Source organism: Scomber scombrus, chromosome 12 (assembly GCF_963691925.1).
Source record: "Scomber scombrus chromosome 12, fScoSco1.1, whole genome shotgun sequence".
Taxonomy (NCBI): domain Eukaryota; kingdom Metazoa; phylum Chordata; class Actinopteri; order Scombriformes; family Scombridae; genus Scomber; species Scomber scombrus.
Genome location: NC_084981.1, coordinates 10,551,916 through 10,567,286, shown reverse-complemented (window position 1 = coordinate 10,567,286; position 15,371 = coordinate 10,551,916).

The following is a 15,371-nucleotide window of genomic DNA, read 5'->3' as shown; positions in this document are numbered from 1 at the left end:
TTATATCTCAGTGAAAATAAAAATAATTAGTGGTTGTAAAATAAAGTTGAGGAATTTATATTGTTGCTGAAATAGAAAAACACTGCTCATCTCCTTCCTCATGTCATGTTGAGTTCACTGGTTTGTGTCTGAAATAGACAAGAGCTCTTGTTGGGCACAGACTGGTTAAGAGGAAGTGCTCATTCTCTGACACAGACACACACACATACCCACTGTTCGGCTTCGAATCTCTAATCATTACTCTGTGTGATTTCCCACTGGGTTCTCCGGCCTTAATACGCACCATCATTGACAGCACATAACAGGATAATTTGTTTACCTCCTCCTTTGGAAGCATGTGAACGTGACCTAGTCAGTTCTCTCATTGCTTAGCCAGTGATGGGCTAAATCTTTTTTGCGTCTATCTTGATCATTCGCCTGCCCGTAGTAGCCACAGAAATGTAATGATTAATTTTTTTCTTCAGAGGTTTTGAAGGCTAATCCACCTTCTACATAGTTGTAAATCAGCCCTGATAATGTTTATATGTCTTATAATTACATCAGTTTTAGACTGACATACATAAAACTACCCCATCTCCTTTTAGATTTTTTCTTTCTTTTTTTGTGCCTGTCAGAGTCAGTTTCCTGGATACAAATTAAGCTCTAGAATAAAAAGATCCTGTTCAACCAAAAACTAATCTTCCAGAGAAGCTTGCCTCCCAATTTAACCTGTCATACAGGCCTCTTCGGAAAAGAGGCCAGCAGATCAGCACAGAACATTTATAATGTTGGTGGTAAGTTTGCCATATATTGCAAACCCATGTGTGGATATAGGTAATCTGTAAAGCCTTGGACTAATTACTTAAGTGCAACTGTCAGCCCACCACTTTACTCTGTTAGTTCATACTCACAGTTCAGGTTGTTTCCAGACACATCAGGCAGAGAGCTGTTTTTAGTGCAAAGTGTTAAAAACCTTCTATTACAAGTGAATTCAAGTCAATTTTTCATTTACATAGTCCAATATCACAAATTAGCCTCAGGGGGCTTTAAAATCTGTCTTTCCTTCGACCCTTGATTAAAATATGCCCAGAAGCAAATGACCAACAGACAAGGCTAGCAAAAAAGAACCAAAAACAGCTCAAGTGCTATGCTCACACCTGACTGTATTTGCTGCTATGCCCTCTTCATAATTGCACAATATCTGCAAACAGCTAAAACAAACAAACCTGCCACTACCTTATGCACACTAAGCCATCAACAGTGCAATCAGAATACTTTAGATTGATTTGTGGAGGAGATAACTAGACCCTCATCGCAGACATTTTGACTTGACGAAGCAGAAGGAACGCAGGTGGCATTAATAAAAATAATCATGACTGCATTAAAGTGAGCCACTTCCAGCACTGACATGGGTTTCTGGGACAATTAAATGAATGGAGCCATCGTTACTGTTATTATTTACATCTGTGCTGCTTTCCAAAATGTCTGTTGTGAAAAAGGTCTATTGTGTTTGCTTACCTAGTCCTCCTGCTGTTCCAGGTGTTATCTGCGGTCATTTATCAAATCACATGCAGACCGCAAATGTGCACTTTTGGGAGGAAGCTGGAATTTTCCTTGTGTGTCATTGTATGCGTGACAGGACAGATTTGTTCTCCACTGAGATGCCAAACCACTGCAATACTTCAACAAGATAAGTATTTTCGGCTTTTGTTAATATGTACTGTATGTTGTGAGGCATTTAGCTCAGTTTAGGTAGTTGTGCTTAGCAGTGATTGTTGGCTTGAGTTGCTTGCAGCCGGATTACATACAGGATGATGCTTTTATGGTGATTTTAAGCTTTTATGAAGGGGACATATTGTAGAAAGGAACATTTTCATTTCTTTTTTGATTATAAAGCAGGTCTATATAAATACTGTCAGTCCATCGAGTAATGACCACAGCCTGTATTCAGAAACTGTGCCTTTAAACGAGCCCTTTGGACTTTCATATACCATTGTGTTGTAGTTGCTTCAAGACACAAAATAGGTTTGCTATTTACCTAATTTATGCACACTCATTTCATTTCAGCTCAGTGTGAGGGTCTCCACTGCATTTCTCTGTTATTTAGTGTTGCACTAGTTTCTCTCCTTTCCTCTGCTTTGTGTGCTGTAACCTGTTACCTGTGGTAGGCCGGGTGTGCATCACTCAGAAGAGGCACAAAACAGCCAGTTTCATGCTAAGTGAGACTACGGCTGCATCCTTGATTTGTACAGCTGTAACCAGATGCTTTTTGACCATAAAACATGCAAATGTTTGTAAATAGGCTACAAAAATGAAAATATTTAATTGGGAAAGGGGCACAATAGGTATGTATAATATCTTAAATGATAGCACATTTCAGTAATGTATCCCTGCAAGTCATGCCAGTGAGTAGGCACACTCAGTAGCAAAGCTAGAACATTGTTAGTGAAGGTGGCCATGAAGAAGCTCTGTCGATGTCTGGAACATAGTACCCTGTTGACTACAATGCTCACCCTTAATCAGACAACAATATGAAAGGTGTCAAAGGCATTTCGGTGCATTTTGACAGCGTTACACTCATGCTTTACGCTGTTGTCTGTGTTATTGTTGCCCTGCATATTTGCTTGTAGTTAATGTAATGGCAAGTCCTGGTTTCTCCTCCTATATCCTGCTGCTACTGTACATATTTAACTATGCACAATATTTGCAACAGTATTAACCGTGAATAACTTTCTTTTGGTTAAAGTTAGGCATGTGAAGTGTTCGCTCTGAAGTTTGCTGCTGTTTTTAAAGGGTATGATGCAATCTGAGGTCTCTAGTAGAGGATAATATTGTATGTTGGCTTGCACCATTCAAATAAATATGTTCCTGTTTATAGAGGGCTACATTTGGAAATCAACATAGCTTTTGTCACTCTCATGAAATGTAGTTAAAGTCACATCTTCCTCACACACAGTTACATCTAAACTGCTGAGCTCCTGTTATATCATGCTGTTACAGGCAGCCAGTTAAAGCTCATACCATGCACCAATGGTTGTGTGCTTATCACAGTGCATAACCTTTCATAAAATGAGATTACTTTCTCCAACCCATACATTTATGATTTTAATATATCTAAGTAAATACTGTGTATGTGTCATGGCAGGTGGATTGTTGGTTTAGATGTAGCCTCAGTTAACCAGGTGGCATCAATGCTATTAACTTTGCACATAATGACATTATAATCTGTTTGGTGACATTGCATTTACAGTGAACACCCTCAAGTGTGTGAGTTCAACCTTGATACTTATGATTGAGTCAACTATTCTGCACAGAGCTGAAACCTTGAACTGGTGACTCAAACATTGGTGCTAATTATGAATAAAGGGTGCAATGCGTATATGAGAAGCAGTAGGATACCGGATATGTTAATTTGAAGATAAAACAAAAAAGTCACATCAGTACTCTCTTTTTGAAGGCTTTATGTCAAGGACACTTTTTCAAGTTCAATTCCAGCTGAGTGTTGGTCTTTAAAATGTCCAGTATGTGCATCCCCACTGTTTTAAATTCATTTCAGTCAAAAGCAGCACAACGTAATTAACTTCATCACTATACTCCTATCTAATGAGGGCTTGGGTTTGCCAGCAATGGCAGGTTTTATCCAGGCCTCTGATGGAAAGTGTTGGGGGTGAGTCTCAACGGAGACAGACACAATGGCGACCTGAATGTCACTGGCATCTTTGAGCCCCACTCATTTGTGAATGTCTGTCCGCAGGCCAGAGAAAACTCTCTGCCCTCTAGAAGAATGAGTTTGTCACACAGTGTCATTTTTAAATTGGACTCCATTTCTCCCTGCCCACCCCTGCTCAGTTTTGGATCTCACATGAGCTTCATTAGCATTTGCAGGAACTGCGAGACATTTACCACCATGGATTGTGACAGATTTCACAAGCTCAATTTTACTGTTGCCCTGGGGGGGGGGGGGGGGAAGAGGCAGTACTCACCATCTGTTGATTGTGACTGTACCCGGCACTTCCATAAGAGGCTGTCTTCCTGCCAATGCTAACAGTCCTATGATAATTCTTAGATCTACACATGAACTGGGCAAATACTTTAAAGGTGCAGCGTGTAGAATTTAGTGGCAGTACGGACTTGGCAGAAATTGAATATTGTATTCATAAGTAAGTTTTAATTGGAGTATAATCACCTGAAAATAAGAATCGTTGTGTTTTCATTAACTTAGGATAAGAGCAGGTCCCCTTGCAAGATCTCTCTATTCGTTTGACCTGTGCAAAAATAGTTTTATGGAGTTTGCATGCTAACCTCTTAGCTAGGTGCAGTCACTTCCTGGATTCTGATACATAACTCCCATTACACCACCCTTTGTTTTACACTTTGATTTCCCCCTCCATTCTTCATTCCCTCCTCTCCAAGTTTATACAAGTTATTCAGTTCCTGTCTTACATTGCTTGGGGGTTCAGGTCTGTTAGTTAAGTCATTTTGTTTTAAAAACTCACATAAAAAGTTTGTTTCAGTGACATTCACTGCTAATTAGCTTTCAACTTAATGACTCACCTTGTGTGTCTTCCTTTGTGCAATTATTTTATTCATAAATTAAATGCGGGGCTGACAGGCTTACACCTTGAAAAAGCAGTTCATATTTGTGTGGCTGGCAGGGCACTACAGTCCTTTGAGATCATAAGCATTTCTGATTATTTTCTAATAAGAGGAGATAGAGGTGCTGTGCAGCAGGTTGCACAGATGAGAAGCTGCTCAGAGCGGATGTGCTTTCCATAATTTTCTTTAGACTCCCATAAAAGCTGGATAAAGAGATGCAACTTCAAATACAGTGTTTAACCAAAAAGCTCCCCGAAAAGTAAAGTTGTAAAGGAGTTAAAGACAGTGTGTTCTCTAATTCAGTGTGTTGCTTCACAGAATTTCATTGCTTTACAATAATCATAAAAAACCCTTTCAAATGTTAATGTGTTCAACATCTCTTTGTGGGATTTCAGGTTCTTTTTTAACAACATCACAATAAAGTCATTTAAGAGACACAATAAATAAGAACACACATGCAGACATTGGACCAAGATAAAATAAATTACCACCAACCAGTACAAAAACCATTCACACTATTAAAAAACTGCATTTCTAAGGCAAAAAACATCTCGATCATAGGCAGTTTAGTAAATAAATTACAGACACATTTCACTACTTGCATATACAAGTAACAACTTGTATTCATGTCATGTCAATTCATGTCTGTGTGGTTAATTTTTAGTATTTAGTGGAAGTTCAGTTTAAACATCCTACTTTATGAAGCAAATGATGGTGGCATTGTTATGTGCCATGTTAGTGCTGACTCAACAGGGGCTCAAGTCAGTGGAGTGCTGTTAAGTTATATCAGTAAATTGTCCGTAAGATTCTCAGAGGATCCACTGTTGTATCACATCTGAGGGTGAAAGCCTGTACTGTAAATATGACATGGGGAATACTGATCGTGCTCACAGTACTGTGTGTGGAGGGTTCAAATTGAATGCCAATTGGATGTTAACATAGAGAAACAGAAAATACAAAATTTCTCACATAACAAGTGAGTGTACGGACGCGATTTAATATTGTGAAAAAGGTTAACTACATGACGAGGAAACAACACCACTACCAACACGTTGTTGTTATTGTATGATCTGACTTTGTAATGTGATTTAAATCAGGCATTATATGCTCAGGCATGTTCCTGCTTCTTTAGCTGCATATTCCAACAAGAAGTATTTCTGGGAAAATCAATGAGGGTCGTCAAACACCCACCAACAAATTGCAACGGCACTGATAAATCTCTGCCATTGCTTATAGAGGCCTGTAATTGAAACAAATAATAAAGCCATATATTCACGATAGAGATGAATAAGTACTTAATTAGTGATCCAATAGAGATAGAGGTAATGTATCACAAATGCAATATTCTGTTACAATGGTGCTTTGTTATTTAGCTTGACACAATGCTGATTGTTAGCTTTTGCTATAGCACTGTCCTCCATCGCTGAGCAGGTGAAGAAGTTGGAATTTTTGTACCAAAACAAAATCACAAAGTGAGTTATGAAAGCCTGAAATCCTGGGATCTAAAGTAATCACTCATAATTGCTGTTGTTTAACAACCCCATCAAAACTCCGCTGGTGTACAGTGGCATGGTCATTTGTGCGGTAGAACTGAAAAAAATAATTGAAGCTTTAAGAAAATGATTATCACCCTGCACTGCAGAAAATTAGAACGCTCTGAAACAATCCTTCGCACTAAGTGTGGTTGGCACCAGCAGATGAAGTGCCATGGTGGTGATGAGAGCTATCACCAAAGCTCTCTCCTCCGGGGCTTGACAAACACAATATTTACGACAAGCCCTCTGACAAACAGGACAAGGCTGTTTTCCAAACCTGCTGCATTTTACTTTTATGGGAGGTGGGTGAGAGTGGTGACAGAAGGAGCGAGTCCAGACTGCTGATGCCGGCGATGTTGAGTTCCTTCTCCACACCTCCTATTTCTAGGCTTCCAGCATGGTGCCATTAATCAAGCTCCAGAAGTTAAGTGTTACTGCAGGCATTCCTGTTTTATAAATTGCATGGGAAATGCATAATTAGTTAGCAACAAATCTATTTTACAGTCATACTGTATTCAGTTGGGGATTCATTTTGTTCAGATTGCTTTTTCTGCAGGGATGATAATCACTGCCTATGGACTAGAAATAGTGCTGGCTCACCTGACGCTAGTGAGACCAATGAATACTTTGGACACCTTGAGAGTCATTGAAAAGCAAAAAGAAATCTTATGAACACGTCTGACTGTCCAGCATGTCATTGCCCTCTCAGGTGTCCTCCATGCGTGAAAATTACTGTATCATATAACAGGAAGGATGTTTACACCCAATAAAACCCTCTTGACAAGATACTGTAGGGATGTCTGTCCCTGGTCTCTTCTTCAGTGTCACAAAGCTAGACTCAACTCCAACAAAAGCAATTTTCTCTAGGTCACGCACATACTCTGAGTTTCTCAATAACCTTGTGATTCCCTTCATAGCTTGACAAGCTATGTCCACCTTTGTGAAGTTTTCATAGTTCCACATTGTTTCGCAAAGTTCTGTGTTCCATTTTTCATTCAAGCGCTCTGAGATGCCTGTTCCGCTTAAAGCGAATAGGAGGAAAACGAAGAATATTCACTCATTATTCCCCATGTCTTAGCCTATCCTCTGGACCTTAACCCAGATGGGGACTATTTCCATGTAATTGGTGCTGATGTTGCTCTGGTTGCCATTTAGTATTTTGATATGGCCCCTTTCTGTGCAAAAGGAACAGGGTGCAAAGTGTCCCTCACTACAGGCGGCAAATTACTCCTCAGAACTCCACTAACACCCCTGTGCAGCGCAGAGCTGCTGTAAAGGCAAAACAATTTGTCCAACATGAATAGGCTCCCTGGAGACTGTCTTTAAGTGTTAAATGACCTGGGTGAACCCAATACTAATCCGCGGCTGGGAGTTTTTCAGGCTCGGATGGCTAACACTTATACCCTCTGCGCAGCCATTTGAAGACTGTTTATGCAAATTCAAGGTGATCTGATTTTTCTCATGGCTTAGTTTACTGTCTCTCTCAGCCCCCTGGAGACTCCTGCAGTCATTCCAATCACTCTAACCCCCCCTCCCCTCCCTGCCTATACAGATATGTCATGAGTGGGCCTAAGTATAATGGAATACAGGTATTTCACATACAATTTAGCTTCAATTCAGAGTAATAGTAATAGTACATTTGGGGGGGAGGTATTGTCATTTATAAAATCCCAATGGAAAGGTCAAACTGTTTGTGCTCGGTGTGAGCTGTAGGATGTACACAGAACAAACACCAAACCATTGAGTGTGTAAATTAAAGCACTACTTTTAACAATGTATACACTCTGAATGTTGATGTGCACACATACACAGAAATGTAGGCCCCAGGCTATAAGAAAATATAAGGACAACAACATGTTTTGCTTTGGTTATCATGCTGAACTTCTTTGTGTCCAGAAGATAACGTGTATCTGTGAGTACTATTGTTAGTACAGTAGGGGGCAGCAGTGAGCTATGTGTTGTACATCAGGTTTGACTTCCTACCTTCCTCTTCTCCCTCTCTCTTTTCTCATAAACAGGATTGTGGTCTGCCCTCCAGACATCTGCTCGGTTGTAAAGGGAATGAATAAATAAAAACAAAGGCCTATGAATGACGCTCCAAGAATTTATGTTCCATGCAAACATATATTCTGCTTCAATATTATAATCCTTATTGGTACATTTATTGTTTGTGTCAGCGTTTATGTTTAAGTGCATCCGTGTTGTTCTGTTATGTCTTTGTAAAAATGAAAAGAGGACACACCGGGGAGGAAAGGAGAGGAAAGTCAGGAGAGTTAGGCAAGTAAGGATGGAGGGAAGTTAAGAAAGAAAGAATAGTGTGACAGCCAGTCACTGTACAATACAGAGAACAGATCATTAATTAATGCTGCAGAGAGTGTGAAGTGAATCAATTCGCCCCCTGAGCACGACACGCACCAACACCCCTATCTAACAGGCATGGTGGGGGGTAGCTGGGGTTGTGGTGGTGGTAGTGGTAGTGGTGAGAAGGGGAGGGGGGGATCATGCACTCCCCTTGTCAATTCACCTCCGTTTTAATCACTTCTAATTGTTTCCAATGCTGTGCAGTAAATACCCGGCGGCTATGCAATGCACTCCTACCCCCTGGTTCTCCTCATCAGGTCCCTTTCTGTCTTTCATGTTTTTTTGTTTTTTTGGCCTATATCTTTCCTTCCCTCAGTGAGTGCAGGATGCCTTGATTAAAGTAGTTGTTTCATAAGTGGCTTTTTTGTTATGCTTCTGTTTTTTTTTGTGTGTTCACTGAGCCTGTGTTATCTGTACACATGGAGGAGTGTGTGTGCTCCTGTCAGGGGGTGACAGCTGGCTCTCTCTGCCCCCTGTCACAAAGAGGCTGTGACTGCTGGAGTGTGACCAGCTTCTAGCCCGCCTGCACGCCTTACACCCCCCTCACCAGCCTGGCCTACCCTGCTACTTTGCTTGTGGCCCTCTCTCTCTTTAGATCCGCACTGCATATGGGTCTGGTCAGCCTTGGAAACCTGCTCAGCCCAATTAGAAGCAGCCGCCAGCTGGGCTTCCCCTCCATTCTTCCATCCCTCCTCTCTTGCCCTGCCACATCTCCCTGTTCTCCTCCAGCAGCTTCACGCTCCAGCATCCCACAATCACAGCCTCTCTCACGCCCATAATCATGCCAAAGCTGATGGGCACACTGTCCCTGGCGCGTGGATGGAAGCAGCGATTTGTGACTCGTCTCCTCTCTGCGGACGCCATTGCACGCACATCCACGCTATTGCATCTACGCATACCAAGACAAACAGACGCACATATGCACGCTGTGGCGAAGGGTCCACAGTCTACCCTGCCAGATGCTGTGTTTTGTCTCTGGCCTCACCAGCTGGTTTGGACCAAATGGCTGGAGAAAATAAAGTGTGTTATTTATTAAGTTCATATCTCAGAGGCTGGACTATAGTGGGAACAGCTTTGTTTAACTCTCACCCCTCAAAGCACATTCTGGCTTTATAGACAAGGAGGCGGGAGGAATTTGTTATCATTCAAAATGTCTGGAGCAAACAGGGCTCCCCAGTAGCTGTGGAATAAGGGTTTTCAGTTTTTCAATGAGGATATTTTGTTGTAGGCTATTATTGAAATCCTGCTGCATTCTGGCTTTATATTGAGTCACTTAGCATTCGCCATCGCTCAGGGCAATATGATACGGAAAAGTCTCTCAGACAGTCCAGTCATTTCATGAGTTTGAAAGATTCTTTTCATTGAGAGAGATTAGCGATTTGAAATGAACATTACAATTATAATGAATCCTTTTCTTCTCTCTCTACATTGGCTTTTTAGTTAAAGTAGACCTGCCTCACCTGTAGTCTTACAAAGTCTTACATATCACAAAACAGAGAATCACTCACAAGGATTTTCCAAGTCATATGAAAAGGTACTTAACTGACTGACAAATAAAATGTTAAACCTTGCTCTAGAAGTTTGACTACATGTTGTTACTGCTGAAACAAAACTGAATTATTGGCTTTCAGAAAGGGAAACAGGCCAAGGTTGTGATAGATATCGTTCTCTAGATAAATGTATTGTAGCGTAAATTATTAAACACAAGCTCGTTCATGTCAGAGAAAGAGGTCATACACACGATTCACACACACATATGATTTCTCTCACTACATGTTACTTTTATGGAGTCGTAGTATTTGTTTAACTCAAAAGTATCAGAGAAAGTTTTGATTCATTGTTGTACAAACAGGAATCTGGAACTATGAAGGCTTTATAAAGCTTACAAAATTGTTTCACATTTTTTTTCCTTTTTTTTTGCTTCTTCTCTGCTGTCTCTCCTCATATTCCTCTTTGTGGTCATCAATCACTGATGTGGGCCAGATTGCACATGAAGTGGCTGGATCCCATTTTTGAGGTGTGACAGGGGCCTATTTTGTGCTGGTGGCAGTGATGGCTGCGTGTCAGAGCTCGTGACAGGATGCTCTCCGCCCCGTCTCCTGAGGTTTGAGAGTTTGAGGGGCCACCAACCCCCTTTGTCCTCCCTTTGTAGATGGTCTCCGACATGGCTTGTTTTAGACAGAGGCAAAGGCAGTAATTGATTTCTCTCTCCTCTCTCGATTCCGCCTGTGGCTCTCAGGCGCTGGCTGCATCTCTCCTCAGAGAAACAGATGAATAAAAAGACAGAGCGTGAAGTTTATAGCCAACAGTCAGAGCGCTGACAGATGGTCAAACCTCACGTTATCAGGGCCTGATAGAAGTCCGGAATGTGGTGGTTAGCCTGTGAATTGGCTTCTGAAAGGATCGGTCATATATATTAGAGCAGAGAGTATTGAGCCGTGAAAAGCTGAAGAGATGGGAGATATTGAGGCACACAGACGCTGAAGGTGAGAAGGACCTAAGCTCAGATCTGACAGGCTACATTAATAGATGGTGAACTGATAGATGCACATTGAAATGGTGGGATGAATAACTGATTCATCCTTAGAAATGGAATTTTCATTCTTTTTGCTACAGCCACAGAAAGAAAGTTGTCGCAATGTCCAGTGACGTGTTTGAATCTCAGAGATGAATGTTTAAATTTACTGTGAACCAGTAGTTTCTTGTTGATTGAGCAATATAATTAAGCTAAACAAATGAAATTAAGTTTTTTTTTTTTCTGAAGTCTCCATAATATTAAAAGAATCAAACAAGCATTTATCATAATTGTGACCTTGTGTCTTCCTGTCAGCAAGACTGACTTAATCAATTGCAGAAGTTGTCAGCTGTGACAAGAGGCGTTTAGCCTGAAGACAAGAGAGACGGGTGGCATGGACTGTCTGCAGACGCTCTAGCCTCTCTCCATTAATGTCAGCGTCTGTTGCAATCCAGACAGCTTGCCTCAGACATGCTCCAAAACTTTGTTAGGCAAGTTTGTTTAATCTCTGCTGTTTTTTTTCTTTGTGTGTCTTTTTTCTCCCTGCATGGAGGAATAAATGAGCCAATTAACAGTGAATAAGAAAATCTCTCAGTATATTGAAGTTTGAGGTGTTTTGTGAGTTGCATCTCGCAGAGAAGCTGTGGCATTTTGTGACAGGGAAGCTTTAAGAGTGGTGTTTGGTGTAACTTTAATCATCTCTATCAGCTCGTTTGTATTGTTAGCACCTCACCGCCTGGCTCAGGCAATTTGACAGTGATGCTAAATGAATCATCTATTTATTAATGGAGTTCATACTAATATGAGTACTGCTATGAGAATGTATCAACACCAATGTTATGGAACAGTTTTCCTATTTACTGTCATAGCCAATGAGAGTGAAAATCCTCAGTTTTAATGAGTTGTGAGGAATATACTGTGAGCTATACAGCTTAATGAGGATGAATGGTATAAAGAGGACGAAGTAGGACGGATGACAGTCAAACAAGGAGAGGGACACTGACGAATCACCTTACACGTTGTCCTTTACCCTACAACAGCACTGCACTGGTTTGCAGGTATGATTAGTGTACCTATGTGTAACCGTCCACACTTCATCTCTGAATGATTGGTTGCGAAATGGCACATTTAAATTGCCTGCTGTGTTGAAGTGATTTCCCTGCCTACCTTGATGCCTATTTTGTTATGGAAATTCTGCAAACATTAACATAACCAGCAGGAGTTCAGAATAGAAAATAATGAATCCTGGTGGGAAGGAACAGCACTCTCCACCCTTATCTGTGAATTAATAAATACACATACGGTATGTACCTAAGGTTCACACCATGTGCACTCCAACCTATGCTTACCACACTGGATGGCTGCTCCGCATTGTCAACTGAGGTCCTCATTGGCACATATGTTATTGAGAAAGGTGGTTTGCAGATGCTTCCGAAACGAGCGTGTCACCCTAACCGCCTAATGGTCTGATATCCCTGTTTTGCCCTTTCACAACAGGAGCAGCAGCATATTTTAAGTAAAAGGACCACCACTTGGCAGCTACCATTATCGGGATCAGTTGGAGGTGTCATTACTACACTGTAGCTCACTTGTGAAATGCTTGTAGTGGATTGCAATGCATCGCAACGGTGCTTACCTTTTTATCATATGCTCTGAAATGTTTTTATCATTAAATCAACTCATAACCGAACCATTTGTACATTTCCTCAGCAAATGAGCCGAACTAAATTGGACACAGAGGATGCGATGGCCCATTCACTTTTCTGTGTTCAGTAGCTAAACTCCATTCACCTGATTCTGAATGCAAACAGGGCCTTACTCACTACAGCTTGTTGCTACGGCAACAGCTCTCAGAAACAGTGGAGGACCCCGAAGGCTCCGTCAGTGCTGACAGGCAGGGTGCTGAAATGCAAAAGCAATCAAGCTTATCTGTTTTCTCGTGATGTGATCTCAAATTTGTTTGGGAAAATAATCAAGTTAATGTAATTCTCCACAGCGTTGTCGACAATCAAACAAAACTAAAAAATAAGGCAGTAAAGCTACCCGTAGATTATATGTGACACAGAGGATTCTGTGTTGAATTGCAGCAGATTTTTTTACTTCAAGTTTGTGGCAACTTTTTTGGCAAGAGTGATCACTATGGTGGCCAAGAAGTTGCCCGGAGTGGTTGGGTTAATCACACAGGGAGAGGCTGCTGCCAGGACTCATTTGAATGGCTCTTAAGACAGTGACTCATTCTGTTGATTAGTGCTGTGAGTTTGCATATCTGCAGGAAAACACATAAAATCAACACAATAAGCACACACACACTCACATAGTCAAATTAGTGATAATTCTTTCACTTATTTGGATAAACCATTTCACCATAACACACTCTGCTGTGCATTACAGGGTTTCAGGAATCATTACATCAGATTAATGCTGTATATAAAATGCACTGATGTTTCTGTAAACACCAATTTAATCAAAAATACTCCAGACTCAATTTCATGGAGCTCAAGAATATATAAGCCATTCCCGGAAGGTTCCTGGCAAATTCCACAGGTTTGTCAAATATATGATCCATTAAAATATATATATATTTTTTTACATCTTGTGACAGATGAGAAACATTAAGTGGAATACAGCATTGCCAACCTGATGGTATTAAATTCTCATGATTCCCTGGAGAACTTCTTTATCAAAGACTATATATAATTATTTGTCTCTTTTATTTATATTAATAAAAGAGATGAATAATTACAAAGATGAAATTGACTATTAAATAAGTGAAATACATGAATAATTAAACAAATATGAAATTAATATATACCCAAATAAATCAGTATCCACTGAAATAAATAAACATTTGCTTATTAATTTAAAACTTTATTCCAATTTTAATGAATTCCAAGTATCTATTTGCAGACTAGCTCTTTTTTCCCCTTTCTTTTTCCTCCCTCAAACGTCTCTTTTATGTCACGGCGTGTTTATTTCAGGATGACACTTACTTGTCAATCAACCTCTGGGGACGGGATCAACAATTATGACTGGCTGCTTCGTTTCTCAGCAGAGATTCAGACAAAAGCTACTGAGTCAGTCAGTCAAAAACCTAGTGAGAAACACTTTATCTCAGTGTCAGCCTGAAATAAATACATGCACATTGGGAAAATTTCCCTTAAACCCAGCACAGATTTGGTATCTATATTAGAACCCAGTGTTGAACTGTCATTGTGAATGATGTACCTGCAGTATCATTTATTTAGATTCTACTTTTACAATATATTTATTCTTCAGGAAGGAAGGTCAAACTGCTCCACAGGCTCAGAAGAGAGCAAGTTGCTCAACTGAATGCTAGTCATACTTGAATCCCCCCCCCCTGAAGAATAGCATTACAAAACAGTGAATGCCGAATTGCCACACCATGTAAGACTACATAGCACTATCAAGGAGAGAAGCCTGTAAGAGAGAATAATGATAGTTTCATATTTTACCTTCAGCTCTACCATCACACACAGGTGAAGCTCTTTAACGGTGATGCTGATGACAGAGTGGGTGAGGAGTGGTGTTACTGTTGCCCTTTGAGGTATGAGCATGTGAAAGTACATGCAAATATCCGTATATAAAGAGGCAGAGATGAGTAGTGAAGTCAACAGAGTCCTTTTAGAGAGCCCTCTGTCTGTGATAACAGAACAAGTTATATGAAAATTAACTCTCTCATTCCCTTTCTTTGATACTGTGTGGCTGATTTATTGGTCTGACCAGCTCAGGCAGAATCACCTTTGAACTCTCCAATGTCCAGATAATTGGTAAGAGTAAGAGAAGTTTAGTTGTTGTTGTTGTTGTTGTTGTTGTTGTTGTTGTTGTTTGTATAACTGCATGGTGAACAAAGACAAGCAGCAGAGCAGGAAGGACGCTGGACAGGGATAGGCAACATTTTCAGCCAGTCGATTGTTATACTTGGCCTGCTTGTCAAATTAGTTTCAGCAGATTGTGCTTACAGCGCTGTCCACATTATTTCTGGTCTACTACTTTTTGTCACCACCAGCTTCTATGAACTGCAGTGATTGTTACTTCTTGTCATTAAGCCACAGAGTTGAGCAGGTGTCCTTAATTTCCTCATATCAAGAAGTTTAAATGATGCCTGTTAGTTCTCACTAATTCTTGTCACAGCATTAACACTATAAGCCCATTATTAAGGTAATGTGGTTAGTGTGATGTGTGTGTTTTGGTAACACATGCATGACTGTGGCTGACAAAGATGAACCTGCTTAGAAAGAAGAAGCAGCTTTATCACAGGAGTGCAAACTGAGGCATTAGAGACGTTGTCTCTTTGATAATTTATTAATAAACTTGTTAATGAACATGTTCTCAAGTGCTACCTTACCCAAACTGCTGGCATGTCT